The sequence below is a fragment of the Acomys minous genome, assembly GCF_964271855.1.
Source record: "Acomys minous genome assembly, chromosome: 7".
Lineage (NCBI taxonomy): Eukaryota > Metazoa > Chordata > Mammalia > Rodentia > Muridae > Acomys > Acomys minous.
The window spans coordinates 37459144-37482832 of NC_140488.1; the positions used below are offsets into that span (position 1 = coordinate 37459144).

At 36.8% G+C, this 23689-nt stretch overlaps 1 protein-coding gene across 3 annotated transcripts in view; it reads left to right on the top strand.

The window, feature by feature from the left end:
* Positions 1-23689, top strand: part of WDR44 (WD repeat domain 44) — a 129846-nt gene that overhangs the window by 45341 nt on the left and 60816 nt on the right. The gene's annotated exons all lie outside the window — the stretch shown is intronic.

Genomic DNA, 23689 nt, shown 5'->3' on the forward strand with positions numbered 1-23689 from the left:
CTAAAATGGCAGGTAGTATCCACACCTCCTTGCGAATGTTCTCCTTCCTAAATTAGCCATTACCATTACTATTTTCAGATTTAGAATTTTCAGCCAGGTTGTGGTGGCACACACCTGTAATCTCAGCACTCAGGAAGCTAGACATAGGCAGATCTGTGAGTTCGGGGCCAGCCTGGTCTACACAGAGAATCCAGGACAGCTGGACTACACAGAGAAACCCTGTCTCAAACAAATAAATAAAAAATATTAGAATTGTCAATATTTTATAGTAGGCATTTGATCTTTATCAGATTGCCTTAAGTGGTTAAAGTAAATGACTGAGATTAGTTTTTTGCTTTTTCCTTTAGGGGAGTTTTTCTTTCGCAGTCATAGCTCTTGACTGTTGACTTTTATTTTAGCCTTCACTTTATTTTTTAGCATAGAGAGGTGTCTACAGTTGATGTAGAAGGTTTAATTGTGAATAGAATTGGTGTATAAGCATGTTCTGTAATGTTCCACTTCTTTTACTTTTGAATTTCCAAGATCTGTCAAATCTCCATCCATTCAAGCCCCACCTACCCCCTGCTAACTCCACCCCCCACATACACAACTTTTCATCAGAGGAGCCAGGTAAGGGAGAGGGCAGAAATGAGGACAGGGTTTTATATTTATGGAAGCTTTGTAACCTATACTTACTTAGGAAGTACTAAGTGTTAACAGTGGAATCTTAGAAGATGTCGACAGTTATCCTACACACATTAATTCCTCATTATCAGCTTTGATTTTCAGTGTGAATGTGCTCAAAAAAAGAAAGAAGTGCTATGCAGCCTTACATGTTGTTACATAAATAGAACAACAAATGGCACGGTATCAACTAATGTTGGCTATTTACTTTCAGAGGCCTTTTATATACATCTTGGGACAGTTTTTGTGAGATGAATAAGATGATTATTGACAGGTCAGTGTGATAAAGGACTTGTTGCATAGTCATCCAGAGATGGAACTTTACTAACTTGTATCATTAGATGAGAAGTGTGTAATGCAAAATGTAAAAGTCTAAGTTCACACCAGCAAGATGCTTGCTGCCAAGACTGATGCCCTGAGTTTGATCCCTGGGTAGAAGGTGAAAAGCAGCTCCTACAAGTTTTTTTCTGACATCCATATGTGTGCTGTGACATGTGCATATACACACATACAAGTACATGTAAAAAAAAAGTCAACTATAGGTTCCTTTTCACTTTTTCTAAAGAATGAGCATTTTGCTGTGTTTTACAAGTAATTTGTTAGAATGACAAAGGTAATTCTACCATTTGCATATTTATGCTGTTAAAAAACAGGATAAAAAGCATTTTTGTTTTCTTCTTATGCATTAATCTAATTAACTATTGGGTAACAGCCAAATCCAAAAGTGACTTTGCTATTAAAAAGCTGGAATTCCAGATCCTGCTCACTACCTTTCAGTGAACATAGTCTTTGAAAGGAGAGATCTCACTCAGATATGAACCACCAACTTGAGTTGCCAGTGCTACATCAAAGTCTCTATGCATACTTTTTCTCTAATTGTTTTATAGGTTGCTGTCCCTTGTTTAGTCAAGCACAGTACTGTGTTGTGGTTTTTTTTTTTTTTTTGCAACTCTGATTCATATTTTGGCCATAAGCCACTAACTATAAACAGTATTTTTTCTTTTTTTTCTCCTTTCCCTTTCAGATGTGCTTTTATACCAGTCAGAACAAATTTTATGTGGTAGTCATTAACAATTTTCACCTCATCTATCCTCAGTTGGCTGTTAAAAATATGGGAAAATACATTTACAATGAACTAGAAAAAGTAAATGAACAAAGATTGTTATTTAAGATACAAGCAAGATTGGCTAACCTTTATAATTATTGAAGGGCTTAAACTTGGCCTGTGGAATCTCTTATGTAAGTAAAATGTTATAGATAAAGCCTTTTCTAGAATATTAATTGTTGATACATGTTTTATTACAGAAGATAGGAATAGAAATTCAAATATGTTTAGCATGAATTGAAATCATAAAATAAAGTTGAATTCTTACTGAAATACAGTTTTTCTTATAGTTATTGAGAAAGAAAATGATGAAAAGCTACAGTTAAACCTAGATCTTAATTCATTGATTAATTTACAACTTCCTTTCCTGTCAAGCCTTTTACTGGAATATAATAGATTTTCTTTAATTAAATAAACCAAATAACTAGGTATGATAATGCCTGTCTTATAGCCTCCACTTTTCAGAGGTCAGGGGAATTGCAAGTTCAAGGACTTTCAAAGCTCTAGTCAGAGATCAAGGCCACTGGGAAGCCACATGATACCTGGTCTTAACAGGAGGTATTTGCCCAACGTGTGGGAGACTCTAGGTTCAACTCCTAGCTAGTAACATTCAGAAAATAATGAGTTTGAATTTATTCCTTTTCCCATCTTTGGTGATGACTAGTGGACTCAGAGGAAAAAGTAAAAGTCTTAAGTCTGAATAATAAGATCACTATCAAAAGTATTTTTTAAACATATATGTATTTGGGTTGGGGGGGCATGTCAATGTCGGTATGCACCATAGCACAGGGTGAAGATCAGAGGACAACTAACTTTTGCAAGACAATTATCTCCTCAGTCTGAGGTCATCCAACTTGGCAGGAAGAGCCTTTATCCAATGGGCCGTCTTACTGGCCCCCAGAATAGTTTTTAAAAATAGGAACTTGTGACAAGTGCTTTAGAGACCCAATTTTTGCTTAGAGGTTACTGGTACTTATCTAGACTAGAACTCCACTGACTACTTTATATGGTATAAAATCATGTTAACTTAGTCAGCATCTGAAATATGTCTTGCTTGTTTTACCTTAAAAAAAAAAAAAAGGACCTAGCAGATTTTTATTAGGTCTTAACTTCTCTTAGCAGATTTTTATTAGGTCTTAACTTCTCTAAGCAGGTATACATTTATTTATCATTTTCTATTTCAGATGAATTAGAAATTACTTTAAACCATTAATCAATCTCATTTTTATTCTAACCTACTTTGACAAACTGATATTGTGATAATGCTACATTACTTTAATAGTATTAATGTGCATGCTTATTGAATGGTTGTAAAGGTATATAAAAGCATAGTTTAGTTTGGAATGTTTAAGTAGGTGAAGGATAGTTGCTTATTTGTCTTCTGTTATTTTGTCAGTAAATATATTATTAAGTTATTCTTTTAGGGATATGGGATATAGCAATACTACATAATTTTTTTAGAAAAATCAGACTGTTTTAGACAAGATATAGTTGTTTAATGATCCACTTTGTAATTTATATACCTTATAGTGAACAGATGTGGATTTCAAAGCTTCCTTTGATTTCATTAAACTTTATTTTAAAAATACTGCCACAAAACCTCCTTTCAAAAACCATTTAGCCATTGTGTCAAATTGTCTCACCATTTATTTCTACTAATAATATCAATAAATTTTTATTAGCTGTTTTTATTTATACCCTAGTTCAAGGATTTCATAGTATTTAAAACTTTAAATGAAGTTTAAAGAGAGATGTAATTAAATTATAATATCAAATAACATAAAAACAAGAAATTTAAATTACAAAAGAATAATGAATGTAGTGGATCATATCTTTAGGATTCAGTTAATATTTATTTGATTATTGCAGCTTTATTCTCATATTTTTGTTATCTTGATAATAAAGTGGCATTAACTGTATCCAGGGAAATTGAGTATAATTATTGTCTACAACTTAGTTAAAACATGGTATTTCTGAGCCTCAGCATTGGAGGGCAGAGATGGGTGGCCAGAGAAATTACTGGTTAGCCAGCTTAGCAGAAACAGTAAGTTTCTGGTTTAGTAAGAGTTCCTGTCTCAAGGCAATAAGGAGGAAAGTGATAAAGGAAGACACCGGATGTTCTGCTCTGGCCACTGCACACTCTAGTCCATGTACCACATGCACGTCCACACCACACCATACACATGCTAAAAATGACTTCTCTTGGGAAAATAAGACTAGATTATGAGTGTATAGCACCTATTTTATCCTACCATTCCTAGATCTTAAAGGTCTTATTAATGCGTCTTTTTATACTAGCAAAGTTAAAATAGGACCATGAGGAAATGATTGTGGGTGTGGTCATGGTTTGTGTTTCAATGGCAGAGCAAATCATGTTTCCTTAGATGACATTACTTTCAGTATATTTCTAAGTTGGGGGTGCTTTTTGAATTCCCAGTTTCTATAAAGGATGTTATTAACCTAAAATCAAGTCAAATGCTCCACAAGAATATCATAGCTGGGTGGTTAATCCCAGCATTCTGGGGGCAGAAGCTGGAAATCTCTGAATTCTAGGCCAGCCTGGTCTATAAAGCAAGTTCCAGGACAGCACAGAGAGACCCTGTCTTTAAAAACCAAGGCCCCCAACATACAATGTTGCAAATAAAAATTTAAAACTTCACTTAGAAAAGGATTTAAAGAGGAAAGCAAGGCAGTATTGTCTTGTTCTGTAAATTTGAATGTTTCTAAGACATTTTTAAATTTTTGAGCTTATAATATAATTATATAATTTCCTCCTCCACCTTGCTCTCTTCAAACCCTCCTATATACTCCTCCTTCCTCTCTTTCAAATTTATGTCCTTTTTATATTGTTTTCTCTATATAGATATTATATACATACCTAAATATGACAGCTCAGTTTATATACTGTTACTTTATATATGTTTCCAGGGCTTATTTTTTTGTTTCTGTCTTTTTGTTTGTTTGGTTTTTGGGTTTTTTTTCCCCTATTGAGCTTGGGACTGTTTGCTTTAGTTGTACTTATTTTTCTACTTCTTTCTAGCTTCTTCCTCTTTTCTCTTGCCTGGCCTCTTAGGCAAAAAGTAAATCATTATCTTATAAGTTCCTGTTTAGACTTTACATTTTAGTGTTTGCCTTTGTTTGCTATCAGATTTTACTGTTTGAGCTTCCTGGACTTTAGAAATCAAAACCTTTGCCTTAGCTTCTTACCAGAATGCCTGAGAAAGGCCTTATCTCTCTCTCTCTCTCTGCTATGTCCTGTTCACCTCAAGGAACTTAGGATCACAGCACTTTCTTTCCAGAAGCAACTTAGTTCTTGCTTGCTTGTTTCAGTTGCTTGTTACACTGCTTTACCTCATCTTACTTTTATATTTCCTGTATATATGGCAAAAGCCGGAGTGAATAAAGGGCAAAATGAAGCTGTTAAGCTGCTCTTTGTAGTCATCGTATATAGGAAATGTTTCCTTAGCAACCAGCTTTATTCCAGCTGAGTCACTCTAGGAAGCTTCTGTGTTGGTGCCCCTTTTACCTCCTCAGGACTCTGTCAGAGACCCAACCATCTTTTTTTCCCTCAGAACGAAAATAGTGTTTCTTAAACAAAAAGAAAAGGGCAGGATATGTTTGTTTGAGTTGCTGTTGCCTTTCTTTTCCTTTGAGTCTTGATTGTTTGTTTGTTGTTCTTGGTGGTGGTGATGGTAGTGGTTGGGAGGGTGGTAAGTTGGTTGGTTGGCAATACTGAGATTTAAGTCCAGGACTTTTCCTGGGCTAGGCAGGTGTTCTATCACTAAGCTACATTCCCAGGTTTTGGTTAGTTGTTTTAATATGTTTTCATAAGCATCATGAGGATTTAGAATTGGCCATGTTAAAGATGAGATTGCTCTTGGATTTTGTTTTTGCACAAATTTGGGGGGGGGATTTTGTAGGAGGTAGCCTTTTGAGTTTCTTGTTTTCAATTGAATATGAAACAGGTGGCAAATGTAGGGTTAGTCTGTTTACTGATCCCTCTTTGTTTGCCAAAGATTTACAGATTGTTTTCAGATAACCTTCAGGTAAGGTAAAGAGAAGTAACAACCTCTAGAGCAGAGTATCTGTGGCTAAATGGGCAAGAAACTATAAACATTTAGTGTTCTTTATAAAAAGTAGTTTTTAGCACTTGCCGTTGATTTTAAATCCTGATAACTGAAGCCTTGAACAATGAAGATCTGAGCTTAAGATTGGAAAAGATGACAACAATAATTGTTACAAGCAGTGGTGCCAAACCCACACAGGCCACATGTAGCCCAGTATAGTATAAATGCAACTCAACAAAACACTGTAAACTTACTTAGAACATTATATGATTTTTTTTATTTAATTTAATTTTATTTTTTATTAATTTATTCTTGTTACATCTCAATGGTTATCCCATCCCTTGTATCCTCCCATTCCTCCCTCCCTCCCATTTTCCCCTTATTCCCCTCCCCTATGACTGTGCCTGAGGGGGACTTCCTCCCCCTTTATATGCTCATAGGGTATCAAGTCTCTTCTTGGTAGTTTTATGGTTATTTTTTATAACTTGATTATGTGATTTTTGATCTTATACTTTATATATGACAGTACTTTGTCACAATGTCACACAAAAAATGTATATATCCTCTCACAGTCCACTGAGACTAGGTTGGAAAACTGTTGTGTAGCCAAAAACAGTTCTGCTTCCAGTGTGGCTTAGGGAACCCCAAAATTTGGACACTCTTGGCTCTCTGAAGGAAGCCCACACTGAGACTCTGGAGGAAAATCAGTTAAATTACTATTATGATCATGTTAGCAGCTGAGAGTTTCCCAGTATACTGGGAAAGGCAGCTTTTTGGGTTAATATACCTATATGAGTTCTTTTTTGTTCGCCCCCCCCCCCCCCCGCACCCATAGCGATCCACCTGCCTCTGCCTCCCGAGTGCTGGGATTAAAGGCGTGCGCCACCACCGCCCGGCTGTACCACTTTCTTATGGAGCACAGGTATGACTATAGAGTACAGTGAAAAGAGTGGCATGTAGTCTGACAAAATTCTAAAGGTTTTAGTGTAGTGCTGAGTTTTGTTATCATTGTTAGTTTGTTGTTTTGTTTTATCTTTTTAGTGTCCGTCACTTTTTTCCTTGGGAAGTGCACTAGTAGAAACAAAGCTCTAAAGAAAAAAAAATTTTTTGGTATTCAAGTCAGGATTTCTCTGTGTAGCTCTGGGTGTCCTAGAACTCACCCAGGCTGGCCTCAAGCTGAGAGTTCTGCCTGTCTCTGCTTCCCCAAAAGCTGGGGTTAAAGGCATGAGCCACCACACCCAGCATGATGAAACTTTTTGTATTTTCTAGACAAGGTTTCTTTGTGTAGCTTTGGCTGCCCTGGAATCACTCTGTAGACCAGGCTAGCCTTGATCTCACAGAGATCCACCCACCTCTTCTGCCTCCCAAAAGCTGGGATTAAATGAATGTGCCACCAACACCTGGTGAAACTATTTTTTTAAAACCCAAAAAATATTAGAGAATATTACCCAATTTAACATGTATTAAGTAGACAGACAGAGCATATAATAATGATCCTGGGATGGCTCCTATTCAAGTGTCAAGGTAAAATGCCTTATCATAGGAGTTTATTCTGTGCCTTATACTTGAAAATCATATGTGTATGTAGAATATCTTTTATTTAAAACTTGTGGGAACAAAAGTATTTTAGATTTATGAACTTTTTAGAATTGAAGATATTTTCATAGATACAATAAGATATCTTTGGAATAGCAACTGACTCTAAATAAAAGAGTCATTTATGAGTCATGTATGCCCTATGTACATACCTTCAAGGTAATTTTATAGGAATTTTTTTTATGTATCTGCACTTCGTACCCTTCATGTGAAATTGGGTACATAGTTTTTTATTTGTGGCATCATTGTTGGCACTCAAAAAATTCAGTTTTAGAACATTTTGGATATTCAGATTCAGGTGCTTAACCTGCATATTCTAATATAAGTCTTATTAAATAAATAACATATTAAATGAATTAAAAGTTAAAGCATGGACTTCAATGAGAAAATTAGTCTACACATAAGGCATTACATGTACTTCCTGAACTAAATCAAAAAAGAAAAGTTGAGGCTTCCACTAATTTCCTTAAGTTAAGGTAGTTAAGTTCCTATTAGGTACTTAACTATTATAATACACCTAGATTAGCCCCTCTGTTTATAAACCTTTACTATTTGTTTTCATTACCTCTATCATAAAAATTCAGTTTGTGTTTTCACTAGGAAAAGTTAAAGGTTCAACTGTGTTATATATCACGTTAAAGAAGGTTCTAGAGTATGTAGAAAGATATGATTAGTCCAAGTGACCTAGGTAAAAATATTAGGATTCTTAGAACAAAACCACGAAGACCTCTTCTGTATTTTATTAATATTTAAAAATTAGATTTCAAACTATTCCCATAAAAGAACTACAAACATACACAATAGTATTACAGGTTGAAAACAGTCTACACACAGGACAGTGACCCTGTAAGATATCATCCCTAATGACATCATGACATCTTAATTTTGTGTCACTGTACTACTCTATGATGTTCAGTTAGCAAAACCGCATAGCACACATTTCTTAGCATATGTCCTAGTTGTGAATTGAGTCATGCCTGTGTTTGGGCAGTCTATAATAACTATCCAGACGGGCTAAAGATACAGCTTAGTGGTAAATTGCTTGTTTAACATGTGGAAGGCTCTGGCTTCAGATTCCAATACCATAATAATACACATGCGTGCTCACACACACACATACAAGCAAGTGCTAGTTTTGTGCATATGGCTTTTGGTTTATATTTAGTGATTTAAAGTCATTTTCATTTTCTTTAGCCTCCTATGAATCCCGTTGTAGAAATAGCTTAAAATGGCTCTTCCAGGGAGCCTTTTAAACATGCTTCATATCCTTACATACGCTTGAGTGCCCCTATTCTGTCCTTCGATTGTATCATTATATCTTTGGGTGAAGTTCTCATATATTAAAATTGTCTCTCTTCATAGGTATGACTCACCTACTATATTATGATCACTCTGTAGGCAAAGGCTGGGTCTTTTTTTATCTTTGTTTTCTCCTTGTTACTTGACAATGCCTGACCTGTGGTAAACAACCAGTAATGGTTTGTTGATTAAATGAAGAACCCAAGAGCCCAGCTTATCCAGCTCCTTAACTTTACAAATGTGAAAAGTAAGGTGTAGTGGGATTGTGACTTTAAGTAGAAATAGGAGACCATGGAGGTCATCTGTCCCAACTTTCTGTAATGTCCTTGTTAAGGTTATCATGCAGTTTCCGTTTGAATACTTTATCACAAAGAGGTTCTATACTCCAGTTGTTATCAGCTTATTAAATTGAAAAAGACAATTCCACTTTAGAATTCCTATTCTTAATTTTCATTCTGATATACAGCACTTCAAACATTTGAAGGTAGACTTTTTTCTTTTTCTTTATTTATTTTGTCATCCTTATTTCTTTATATCGTTTCACATGGGCTTCAGAACGTTCACCAAACAGGTCTCTTCTCCTTTGACTTCATCAATGTTCTTTTCTAAATGTTATTTCTCAGATAGTACACAATGGTTTTCAGTGTGGTCTCATCAGTGAGAAGGTGCATGGATAAACCCCCTTCCTGTGTCTGTTAAGTCAGGCTAGGTTGGCAGCCATGTCACGGCTTTATCTGGTGTAAGCTATCAACAGGAACACATAAGGTTTCACTTGGCATGTTGTTAATCCATGAATTCTTTATCATGCACTTTGCATTTATTACTGCTACAGTTGATTCTTCTAAGATTTGATCTGTTGTCACAGTCTGACAACTGAATATCTCTGAATCCTTCTAGCCAGTATGCTACCTATTGGCCCAATGTTGTCACACCTACAAATTTAGTAATATATGGTCAATTTATTTGTTTAAAATTTTATTAAGGGATTGAAGTATATAAGAAATGAGTATTTGTGGTGGTTTGGATGAGAAATGCTCCCTGTAGTTTCAAGCATTTAAACATTTGATCCCCAGTTGGTAACATACTTTGGGGAGGTTTAGGTGGTACCGCCTTGCTGAAGGAAGCACATGACCGGAGACAGGCTTTGAAATCAAAAGCCCTACTTGCAATTTACTCTCTGTCTGCTTCATGCTTGGGCTTTAAGATGTGACCCCTTCCTGCTCCTTCTGATGCCTACTTCCTGCTGTCATGTTTCCATGCCATGATGGACTCTTATCCTTCTCGAACTGTAAACTCAAATTGTTCTTTTCTGTAAGTTGCCTTGGTTGTGATGTTTATCTTAGCGATAGAAACTAAACTAGAGTAGTGCTTTAATCTAGATGCTTGTGCACAGTATTCCTTTTATATTCTGGGCCGATAAACCTATCTAAAAGGAAAACCAGGATAGTCTTGTATGATTGGTTTCAATGAATGCTTGCTGATCCTCAATTAGTGCCCACGACTCTAAACAATTTACTAGTGTGCCAGAAACTTATTTGGGATTGGCATGTAATGAATATAGCTATAATTTGTGGTATCTAGCTGCTTTCCGTTGTTTTCCATTGTTCCTGTGTTTTCTTTACAAGGTCCTCTTCCATTCTCCTTGGTTTTTCTGAGGTTTTCATACGGAAGGAGCTGTATAAATTCTCACATAGAGCAAGAGCTAATGTATATGATACAGTGAAGCTGAGCTTTAGACAGCCCAGGACTTTATTCCTGAATGCTCTAGGCCCCAGTTTTCCTCATTCTGCAGTCTGGTTTTCTTCTCTGACCAGACTGTTAATGATGTCAGTAGAAGAAACTTTTCACATGTAAGCAAACCTGCATTCTCTTTTTGTTGTTCTTGTTATGAGTATAAATCAAAGAAAACCATCTTCCCATATTTTTTTGGAAACTTTAGCACACTCTGCCCCAAACTTCTGATACTTTTTCTTCAGCTTTTTTCTTTTTAACTTTTCCTCAGATCTGTACCCAGTCTCTCCTGAATGTGTTTCTTTCTTAGGATGTGCTTTCAGCCTCCATGGCGGGCTTCACTCAGGTCTTCTTCCAGGGATATCTGCAGACCTCACAGAGGCAAAGACTCCTAGAATTGCAACACCCAGAAAGCCTGTCTTTATCTGTCAGTATAAGAACAAGGGAACAAGAGCAAGGACAATAAAACTGATTGACATAATTTAATCCTGAAGTGGCAAAGCCTCAGTGATTCAAATTTTACTACTGGAAGTAACCTTGTCAACCTGAAAATCAGCTTGTTCAGTAAAGACAAAATTGGATTCGAGAACAGCAGCCTAGCTTGCAACAAAAAAGGAGAAAAAGCATATCCAGAATATGATGAGGAATTCTAGATGCTGTATGAAGAACTGTAGGCTACCTTGGATGGTTTGATTAAAATACAAATGAAAATAGGAAAGCTGTGTACCAAGAGAATTTGTGGACTAGAGAATTATCATTATAAGAAGGATACTAAATGAACCCCACTGTTTCTCATGTGACAGCAACCCATTTAAGAATCTCCTGCCAGCTCTCCTGCACATACAGAATGGAAGTCCTCCTAAGCACACCACTGTGGTGGCGCTGGCCCCTCACCAGACTGTGACCTCATCCTGAGATGCCTGGCTTTCTGGCTACCTCTGTAGGGAAAGGGACAGTAAGCTCCAGCTAGAGAGCATGGTGTTGTAAACAGGACCAGGCCCTGTGGCTCCCCAGATACCCAGGCCTTTGAGCACAGCCCAGGCGGCAGACCACTAGTTGGTCAGGCCGCTCTATGGGACCTGATATCCTGCTCCTGAGCTAGACACATTTCTGGCATGACCACCAGCCCTCTTAGGGCCCTCAGATCACTGTGCTAATACTTGCAGCCTCTCCTTGTGTGCCTCGCATTCATCTGTTGTGAAGCACCACTCGTGAGCATTTAGTGAAACAAATTAGTTCCCTATGGATATGATATTTCTTATGTTATTATCATGATACAGCCAACAACAGTCAAACCATGTGGATTGCTAGAAGATAAATAACATAGTTTCTTTTGCACATAAATCACAAGAAATAAAAGTTCGAAGGAGAGCCTACTGATAGGTTTAAAGAGACATTTCAGCTGATTGCTCAGTGGGTAAAAGATAATACCCATCAACCTGAGTTCAGTCTCTGAGTGGAAGGAGAGAGCCAGCTCCTGCAAATTGTCTTCTGATCTCCACACATGCACTATGCTTTGCGCACACATCACTGCTCCACTAAATACATTATTTTAAAAAGAGACTAAGGCAATCTAATAAATCTGGGTGTGTGATATAAATAATTAGGAAGAGGTGAAGCTTTCAGGTCAGTCAGTACAAACTCCAGTTCTCAAGTATGTGCTATCTTCAGCAGGACAGTCTTACTGTCAAATTCCAGAGCCTAACCAGGAGCAGGGTCAATAGCCTGGAATGTCTGGGGGGTCTGTGGGACCTCCCTAGCCAAGAGTTCCAAAGAATTAAGCCATTCATGGCCCTGGGCTTTTTATCTGTTAGCCTTAGCATCTCGTATGAACATTATTGCCCTGTTACAGTGTAGCTCCATTTTAGCTCTTGTGTGTTATGTGCATGTGTGTATTAGGAAGCTTCTAGTAGTAGTAATAAAAAAATACTAGTAGTAGTGCTAGGAAGTAGTATTAGGAAGCTTCTAGTAGTAGTAATGATAAAAAAAAATAGTAGTAATTTTCCGCCATGGCTTTTGTGTTATTTCCCTTTCCCCTCCCCTGCTTTCTACTCTACAATTCCAATTTAATCTTTTTCTATTCCATTATCTTCCCAATATGAAAGCCCCAGCCATGATTCCTTAATAATTTCCTAACCTCTATGGTCATTCCAAATGAAACACAAATATCTGAGAGTTCAAATCTAACATCTAAAATTGGAGAAAATATTTGACATTTGTCTTTCTGGATCTGGGTTACCTATCTCAGAATGATTGTTTCTAGTTCCATTCATTTACCTGTGAATGCCATAATTTTATCTTTCTTTATAGCTGAAAAGTACCTAATTGTGTAAATATACCATATTTTCATTATCATCATTTATATGACTTCATCGGCTTATGGACATCTAGGCTGTTGCTATTGTGAGTTAGAGGAGCAGTGAATGTGAATGGCCAGGTATCTCTAGAGTAGGTTATGGAGTCCTCTGGGTATATAGCCAGGAGTGGTATAGTTGGATCATGTGGTAGGTCTGTTTTTAGGTTTTTTAAGAACTTCCACATTGATTTTCATACTCACTATACCAGTCTGTACTTCCACCAGCAATGAGTAAGTGTTTTCCACTCCCCACTAACGATGATAGCCAAACAAACCAGAGTTGTTCCATTTAAATCTCTGAAACCATAACCTGGTTCTCATATATTATTTGAGGTGTACTAGAGAGCTAACTCAGTCTTTGTGTACACTAAGGGCATGTCATATGTGGGAATAAATTATTGTTATTAAAGGAAGTAAATACTGTTCTCATAATACTAAAAAGCCAGGCATAGCAAGTTCCAAAGTCTAGCTGTAAGCGAATTGATGAAATGTTGTTTTCTTAAATACTTGCATCTTTGGCTGCAGTTGTATTTGGTTTTACAGCCTGTACAGTCTCTGAACATCTTTTAAATAAGTTATAGATATTGTCATCAAATCTACACCCCAAGGATTAGACACCTATGCTTGGATGTAATGAACTTACTATGCATATTTTGCTTCATATACATGAAGGTTATCAGTAAATTATGTCAGAAATTATAAAAGGAAAATAATTTCTACAGTATTCTACAAAAACACTAGCACTGTACATTAAAGTTGCATGATTTTTTTAATGACTATAATGCAAGTAGTAAAAAACATTCTTATTGTAGCTACCAATACACTGCCTGCAAAAGAAAACTCATCATGAAAATACTAAACAGGTAAACTAAGAAAAAATATCACTAATGCATAATTTTCTACTCAAACATAATTGTATTAGTATAAACTATAGGTAGTGTGCAAAAATAGCTTTCTCATAGAAAATTTTAAAGCCAGCATGGAGGTGCATTCCTGTAGTCCCAGCTACTGGAGAGGCTGAGGAAGCAGAATTGTTTGAGCCCAGAAGTTAGTGACTAATCTTAACAATACAGAGAATCCATTTCAGAAATATAAAAGCAAGTTATAATAAATACAAATATTCTATATATGTTGGCAGTTGATGAGATATTAATATGGAAATTCTATTTATATTGAAATCCACACTACTTTTGCAATATTTTACATGAAAGCCATGTCTTTTTAAAGCAAAGCTCCAATATTTGTTTAAAACAGACTTTTATTTTGAAGCTGTTTTAAAATTTGCTTTTTTCATGTTTATAGCTAACACGCATTAGTAGGCACTGCTTTCAATGTGCTGCAAAATCAAATTTTTACTGTGTGCATTGAACCAGTCAGTAATTTTTTTTTGTATTTGACTGTAAAAGCACAAATAACAACAGCAGTGGTATACAAATACGATTACATTAAACATAAAAGCTACAGGGAAAGAAATAGTTAATAGAGTCAAAAATGTAGACTGGGATAAAGTATCTACAAAGCGTATATTTTATAATGGATTATATCAGAAACTTAAACAACTCAGAAACAAGAAAACAGTAACCCAGTTTAAAAATGGACAGGGGCTAGAGAGATAGCTTGGTGGTTAAGAGCACTGACTTCCAGGGTCTTCCAGAGGACCCTGGTTTGATTCCCAGCAACCACATGGTGGCTTATAACCATCTTTAACTCCAGTTCCAGGATATCTGATACCTTCTAATGGCATCCAAGGGTACCAGGCACATACTTGGTATACAGATATTCATGCAAGCAACACACATACACAGGTGTGTATCTGTTTTAGATGGACAAAGAGATATGCCTACAATCCCAGTACTTAGGAGGTGAAGTCAGGAGGATCAGAGTTTCTAGTTCATCCTCAGCTACTAGTGAGTTTGAGGTGGCCTATATACTACCTGTGATCCTGTCTCACCTGCTGCACCCAAAATGAACAAAGACCTGAAGAGGCAGTTTTGAAAAGGAGATATAGGAATGAATAGCCAACAAATATGAACATCACTAATCATTCATAAAGGTAATGCAAAACATCATGAGATACCTGTTAGACTGTTGTCAAAAATAGTAAGCAGTGAGAATGTGAAGCAATGTACAGTGTTGGTATGGATATACATAGTACAGCCATTACAGAAACCAGTATACAAGCTCCTCAACTAGAAATAGAACTGCCATATGAATTAGTAATTCTACCTGATGGTATATAGCCAAAGAACATGAAATTTGTAGTCTTATGAATATCTGAATCTCTTTGTTTACTACAGCATTATTCATAACCAAGATACAAAATTAAGATAAATGTATCAGAGTCTGAGTAGATCAAGAAAATGTGTTATATATATACAATAGAATATTATTCTGCCACAAAGAAGAATATTCTATGATTTATAGCAACATGGATAAACCTAGGAGGCATTATATTAAATAAAATAAGCCAGGCAAACAAAAAAATCAAAAGCCTAAAGATCTTAATAATGTATGCAATCTAAAATAAGTTGTGCCTGTAGAAATAGAAAGTAAAGTGGTAGTTATCGAGTACTGCCGAGGAGGAGCAGTATAAAAAGGGTTTCTTCAAAAGGTTTAGAAAGAATAAAGTTAAGGATCTATATTAAAGCACATGACAATAGCAAATAGTGTATACTTAAAATTGCTATGTTGGGTTGGGTATGTAGCCCCGTTGATAGAGTGCTTTCATACCATGCACAAGGCTTTGGGTTCTGTCCTCAGCACCATATAAATTGAGTATTACGGTACATGCCTGTAATCCCAGCACGTGGAGACAGAGGCAGGAGGAGCAGAAGAAGTTCAAGGTCATCCTCAGCTAGCTATGGCAGTGTTTTCAAGGCCAGTCTGGACTAAATGAAACCTGTCTCTAAAAAATTGCTATGAATGTAGAAACAAATGGTGAATATATAAACGGACAGGGTAATTATCATTATTTAATCACACACACACACACACACACACACACACACACACACACACACACTTCATTATTTCCAATAGTAGGAACATCATTTGTCTCTATTTCTTTCTTTGTTTCTTTTCAAGACAAAGTCTCATGGAAAGTTGGCCAAATAAGACTAAGTTTTGCCCCAAATCTCTCTGAAAAGGTTGTAGATGTATCATAGAGTCTTTGTTTATGTACTATTATAATATAAAACTGTTTGTCATATAAAGAACATGTTTTACACATGTAACAGACATTTGTGCCTTTCTTCATTTGCTTTTTAAGTGGCATGTACCCTGCCTACACTGACACTGTTTTCTTTTATTACTATAATCATAGAATAATATTGTACTTCTAATCTGGCTTGGTTATTAGGATAAAATAACTAAGGTTAACCTGGTGAAATAATTATAAAGATAATTTTTGTTTGGTAATTGACAGAATTTCTAAACTTTAAAAAATTATTTATGTGTTCTCTTTTTAAATCTATGAGTGTTCTGCGTGTACTCCTGTATACCAGATAAAAGTATTAAATTCCTTTATAGATGAGTCATGAGCCACCGTGTAGTTGCTGGGAATTGAAATCAAGACTCTGGAAGAGTAGCCAGTGATCTTAGCCACTGAGCCATCTCATCAGCCCCAACAGTGTTTTTATTATGACATCTTTCTGAGAATAAATTAGAAAAATAAAGTTTGAGCTTTGGCAATATTAAAAAACTTCTAAAATCACAGAAATTCTACAGATCCTTGCTTAAGATCTTGCAGCTAGTTGATAGTGGAGGAAAGAGAATAACATTTTTTGACATTTAGTACTTTATTTTTTTCCTTCCATTCCTAAGCCTGACCTCAGTAGTTTTGTTGGTATATGCCTACTCTGAAGTAGTATAATGTTATCTTCACTTTGAAATCAGAGACTGAACTACATAGAAGAGCTAAGTGGTCCCAGGATGCTGAAGATTAGTAACACATTTATCTGGCAGTTACTTCTTGGCTAATGCCAATACTCAGAGCTGAACATAAGAAATGAGCATTTTGTGGGGTTTGGGGGCGCATGCCTTTAATCCCAGCACTCGGGAGACAGAAGTAGGCGGATCGCTGTGAGTTCAAGACCAGCCTGATCTACCAAGTGAGAACAGCCAAGGCTGTACAGAGAAACCCTGTCTCAAAAAATAAAAACAAACAAACAAGAAATAAAGAAAAAGAAAAGAAAAAAGAAAAAAAGAAATGAGCATTTTAGAAACCTTTGAACAATTGAAAAAGTGCTACAAAGGGCAAAATAAAATCACATACATAAAGTCTCTTTGGCAGCATCCCCAGATCCCTATTTTTCTTTGACCTTGCAATTACAGTTTTCAAAAACCTGATTTCTCTGTTCAGCACAGATAAGAAACAAAGTTAGAAGGGCAAGAAAGCTGTTCAGTGTAGGAACATGGTCAACTGTATGAAGTAACCCCAGTCAAAGTGAGGAAGAAATAAAGCTATAAAACACAGATAGTCCAAGCCTAGAGTCTTTGGCACAAAAAGCAAATAAATTCCCTCTATTTATCACCTCCAGGAGGGAATAATTATATCAAAATATTATATTTGAGTATGCTAATTAAGGGAAATCGTATCTTCTTTAAAGAGATATTTCTAAGTGACAGATACTAAAACTGTAAGGCTTACCCATTTATATACAAGGTACTTGTGACACTTTGTCTTCAAAAAAACTATTAAAAGACAATAATTAGTAAAAAAAAAAAAAAGTAGCTGCTGCTTCTTGAGTTAGGCTGAACCTGTTAAAGCTTCAAATTTTGACTGGCCCTTAGCAGCTGCAATAAGTGCCTAATTGACATGCATAGCTTGGGAATTAAATAAGGAAAGATGCATTTGTAATATCTCCAGAAAAGTGAATCCTTTGAGCCCCCAACACTACTTTTATAGTGTTTTAAGACCTTACCCAGAAAGGAGGCAATGTGCAAAGTGGTTGAGAGCCTGGAGTCAGGCTGCCTAGGGTCACATCCCAGCACCTGTGTTTTAAAGGTAGAATTTAAATGATTGAGTCTGATCCCAATTAGACTTTTGTTCTGTGAAAATAATACAGTTAGTAGGATATTTTTGAGGACTAAAGAAGTTCCAGCATGTTAGCATGGTTTGGGCAAATGTGTGATAAATGATGGCCTTTGTTTTCTTATTTACGAAGCCCTTCTTTAGAAAAACGTGGAGTGGATATACTCCATAAAGTTTGCTACTGTTTATTAGTTTATTTATGTGTTGGTTATTTATTATGTATGTCTGTGTGAGTGTATGCCATATGTGTGTGACTTCCTGCAGAGGCCAGAAAAGTGTGTTGGGTTCCATGGAGCTTGAGTTGAAGGCAGTTAGGAGCCAGTGAATGCTAAGAAATGAACTCAGTTTTCTGCAAGAATAATAAATAAGTCTCTTAACCATTGAGCCATCACTGCAGTCCCGTTGGCTGCTTTTTGTGTTGAAGTGAATTGTTCTTTTCTCATTTTTGGCATATGACAAAGGTCATTTACAAGTTAAATGTGTTTTTGCATTTAACTAGGCATTGAAGTTCTGAAAATAGATCAGAAATGTATAACAAAAGAATTCTAGCCTTACATACTACCCTGACAAAAAACAGTTTCAAATATAACAAATTAGAAGAAACCATGATAGTTTGAAATATTTTGTGAGTGTTTTGGGTTACCAGGCTTTTGTTCAATAATATCACCTAATGGTAAGATTTCATTTTAATCCCAGCTGAGTGTAATCTGGCTTTCTTCACTCTTTTTAAGTGGCCTGCGGCTTTTTAGGCTATAGAGTACCCTTTTTGGTCCAGAAATTAGTTTTTGGCTCCTCACTACTGAGAGCTGCCAGAGTACCATGGAAAAATGTGGAGCAATTCAAAGTCGTTAAAGAAACTACCATGTTCTGTGTGTGTCTTTATGCACTCTGACTGAATTCTCATAACCAAAGTAGATGTTTTTAACTTCTTTTGCAGAGGACTAAACAATACCTTTAAGAAACTGAGTCATTAAATGTTCTCTCTCTCTCTCTCTCTCTCTCTCTCTCTCTCTCTCTCTCTCTCTCTCTCTCTCACACACACACACACACACACACACACACACAGTATCTATCATAGCACAGTGTTCTAGCAGAGTTAGCCTGCTTAAACTACTATTTTGCTATGTCCCTTGTCTCTTAAGAGGAAGTAGTTACTCAGCATAATCTGGAATATCTCCATGAATGTCAACAACTGGCCAATAACTTAGATGCTGAGAGTCAACAGCCAGAAACCTATTGTGAACACAAGCTAAGAGTAGCTTCCTTTCCAGGGCATGCAGGCAGCTAAGGAACCTGGCTAAATTTCTCCAAGGCATAAATATTCTGGGATAAATACAATTCCTCCTTTCTCTACTTCATATGGGGTTTAGGTTTTTTGGTTTTTGGCTTTTGGTTTTGGTTTTGGTTTTAAACTTAAATCTTGTTGCTTTTAGAACTGTATTTAAAGATTTGCTCCTCTTCATTGTCATTCAGGATCTGTAGTCCATGGCAGTTTGAGCTTTTTAAGGCCTTTGTTTTGGTTTTGATTGTACTTGTTTGTTTTAAACATCCATTTATTTAGAATCAATCTTTCTTTGGAGTTAGAATAGCCCCAAGTTCTAATCAGCTTTCTACATGCAGGATGTTATTATACAGAAATATAGATTTGACTAGAGAACAAATAACTCTCAGCTTACCAGGCATATAATCCTGGAACTCAGGAGACTGAGGCAGGAAAATCTTGACTTTATACTATGTAGCCAATCCCTTCTTAACAAAACAAAACGTGTTTTCGTTTCTGGAAATTGTCCTCTGTTAACACAAATTTACATTGAACAAACACTGTTAGCTAAACAGGCACTGGTTATGACAGTGAATTTTGTGTTTTTAAAGCAACCTTAGAAAAGCAAAATACAATTGTCAAATTCATGTCCTTATCTCTAGTCCTGGCACATAGTGGTGTTCCATAACTGTTTGTCCGGTGGAGGGATTGAATGTTCTTTGAAAGTAATTTTGTTTCTCACTAAATGTCCATTAGATATTAAGGATTTCTATAACAACATCATACAAATTTGGCATATTAAGAATATGGGAATTTTAGTTCTGCCTTTAGATACAACTTTGAGGAAAAGTCACCTAGTCTCTTAACCTGTTTTCCTGTCTACACAGAAACAATGTGTGATTAAATGGTTTTGGTTTTGAAACTACCTTTCAACCCAAAGTAGTATCATCTGTCAACACTGCGTTTTATTTTTCAAAATCCAAGAATGACATAGTATTTATTTACTGTTTCTGTGTAGCCCTGAGGTATAATTAGTGGCCACAAATGTGTTCTTTTGATTATGCTTTGAAGCAAATATTAAACTGTTTTTACTTGGGGAAAAAAAGGTGAGGAAGGAATCAGTGAAAATCATTTTTGAGAAATTACTTTTTAAAATACTGTGTCTAGAGTAGTCTATGTTTAAGGGTAGAACAGATTCTTTTCTTACATAATATATCCTGAATATAGTTTCCCCTGCCTCTACTCCTCCCAGTCCCTCCTCACTTACTCTCCCATCTATTCCCCTTCTGTCTCTCATTAAAAAACAGCCAGCTTCTAAGGGATAAAATTAAAATATGTCAAAATAAAATATAAGATAAAAGAAAAACTATCACATAAAAGTTGGACAAGGCAAGCAAACACAAGGAAAAGAAACCAAGAGGATCAGATACCCACTCAATTGCATACTCAGGAATCCCATGGAACACTAAACTGTAAGTCATAATATAAGTGCCTAGGATCTGGTGTAGACCCACGCAGGCCCTGTGCATACTGCTTTAGTCTCTGTGAGTTCATAAGAGCTTTGCTCATATTGATTTACAAGGCCTTGTTTTCCTGGTGTCCTCCATCCACTCTTGTTTGTTTGTTTGTTTGTTTTGGTTTTTTGAGACAGGGTCTCTCTGTGTATCCTTGGCTGTCCTGGACTCACTTTGTAGACCAGGCTGGCCTCGAACTCACAGAGATCTGCCTGCCTCTGCCTCCCAATGTGCTGGATTTAAGGCTTATGCCACCACTTCCACTCTTTTTGATTTATCTTTTTATGGGGTTCCCTGATCCCTGAAGGGAGGAATTTGATGGAGACATTCTATTTAGGCTGAGTGTTCCAAAGACTCTCACTTTCTGTGTAATGTCTGGCTGTGGGTTTCTGTATTTGTTTCTGTCTGCTACATCAGGAAGCTTCTCTAAGATGAGTATAGCCAAATATCATTAAGAGTCATTTTATCACTACATGTTTACTTTATTTAGATCAGTAGTATTTGTTTTTACTCTAGGTAAGGGCAGAGGTTTGCTTTACTAGAAAAACTGAGGTCAGAAGAAAAATAAATCTGTCTCCAAAATCAGTATGTTTAATGTTTCTGAAAAACTTCAAACATGTTCGAAATCAAAGAAGTACAACATAAGAAAAAATACTGCGTACATTTGGTTATCAAGTTGGAAAAGAGTGTAAAAGGCACTCATTTTTGGGAAAGGTATTAAACAGATATTCTTTTTTTCTCCTTTATTAATTTATTCTTGTTACATCTCAATGGTTATCCCATCCCTTGTATCCTCCCATTCTTCCCTCCCTCCCATTTTCCCCTTATTCCCCTCCCCTATGACTGTTCCTGAGGGGGATTACCTCCCCCTGTATATGTTCATAGGGTATCAAGTCTCTTCTTGGTAACCTGCTGTCCTTCCTCTGAGTGCCACCAGGTCTCCCCCTCCAGGGGACATGGTCAAAGGTGAGGCACCAGAGTATGTGAGAAAGTAATATCCCACTCTCCACTCTACTGTGGAGAGTGTTCTAAACAGATATTCTTAAAGCAATGAAAACGTACATTGATGGGGTTGTTCTGGATGGCAACCTGAAAGCTTTCCCCAAATTTGAAGCTTTTATACTTTGACCCACAATTTCACACTTAGAAATCTCATTTTGAGGAAGTTTGTTGTGGAGTTGCAGAGTTTTTTATGCACACAGCTCCATGTACTGTATTCTATGTGTATATGAAGACAAATGGTAAGCTAATAAATAATGGCTTTAGCTTTCTTCCCTGCTTTTTTCTGTTTTCCACATTTTGTTGTATAAAGTCTTTTCAGTAACAAAATACCTTAGTTTGGGTTTTATTGCTGTGAAGAGACACCATGACCAAGGCAACTCTTATAAAAAAGAAAATATTTAACTGGGGCTGGCTTACAGCCTCAGAAGCTTAGTCCATTAGCCTCATGGTGGGAAGCATGGCAACATCCAGGCAGACATGGTGCTGGAGAAGGAGCTGAGAGTTCAACAGCTCGATCCTAAGGCAGCCAAGGGAGACTGTGTGCCACACTGGCCAGAGCTTGGGCACAGGAAGCCTCACAACCCACCCCCAAAGGGACATACTTTTTCAACTTGGCCACGCCTCCTAATGGTGCCACTCCCCAAGGGCTATGTCTAAGCATTCAAACACATGAGTTTATGGGGGCCAAACCTATTAATACCACATTTCATTCTGTGTCCCCCATAGGCCTATAGCCATAACATAATGCAAAATACATTTAGTCCAACATATAGTCCCCATAGTCTATCACAATCTCAACAATGTTTAAAAGTTCAAAGTCTCTTCTGATCAGATCTAGCTGGTGGCTAGCTCATTCTTCGTGGTTGTGGGGACAGTAGGGAGGCCTGAAGGGCACACAGAGGAAGGGGAAGCAGGCTAAGCAGATGAGACCCAATAGGCTGTGGTCATATGGTTGAGGAGGAGGTCCCCTTCTGTCAGAGGTCTAGGGAAGGGGAATAGGGTAAAAGAGGGAGGGAAGGTGGGAACAGGAAGATACAAGTGAGAGATAACAATTGGAATATAATCTGAATATATTATAATAAAAATATTTATAAAAAGAATGACTTTTTCATGAAAAAAATCTCTTGAAATTCATGAAATCACTTAACTGTAATCCCTTATAAAATCTAAATCTAAAAGCAGATCATATACCAACATCACAGGGTATACATTACCAGTCCAAAATGTAGGGAAGAAAGCATAGTGAGAAAATAGTGGACCAAAGCAAGACCAAAAACCACCTAGGCAAACTCTAAACTCTACATCTTCAGACGTTCAATTCCTGTCACCTTGGTTGACTGCAACACACTTTTTTCTCTTGGGTGGGTTCTATTCCCTGTTAGCAGCTTTCCTTGCCATGTAACCTCTTGGGGTTCTCCAAGGAAATCCAGGCTTCACCTTCACAGCTTTACACAAATGGCCTCTCTGGGCCTCCATGCAGGAATACTCCTGACACATTCATGCCTTCAGCTGCTTTCCTTGGTCACAAAAGGAAATTCCATGTTTGATTTTATAGCCAGAACCACGTGGCTGAAGCTGCCAAATTATGCTGCTTGCTGGGGCGGGAGCATAGCCCTCTTTTTCACCAACTTTCTGTTTTCATTGGTTTCCTTAACTTCCTAAGTTTGGCTGTTCTGAAACAAGACCAGGCTGGCCTTAAACTCAGAGATCTGCATGCCTTTGTCTCCTAAGTTCTGGGATCAAAGTTGTATACCACCACACCAGGACCTAAGCTTTGCTCTAATTCCTTTTCATTATAGATCTTTACTAAACATGGCCATTATGCCTCAAGATCCAGATCAAAAGTGTGTGTCTTCCAGCCTCAAGATCTGGATTAGGTGTACCCTCCATTTCTGGATCGTAGTTCATTCCAGATATAGTGAAGTTGACAACTGAGAATAGCCATCACAGTCTACCCCTTGTCAACTTGACGCACAATCTTACCTCCTTATGTACAAATGAAAACAATAACCAGGTAGTATTAATGCCTAACATGATGAAAAATATTTTGTCGAACATGATAA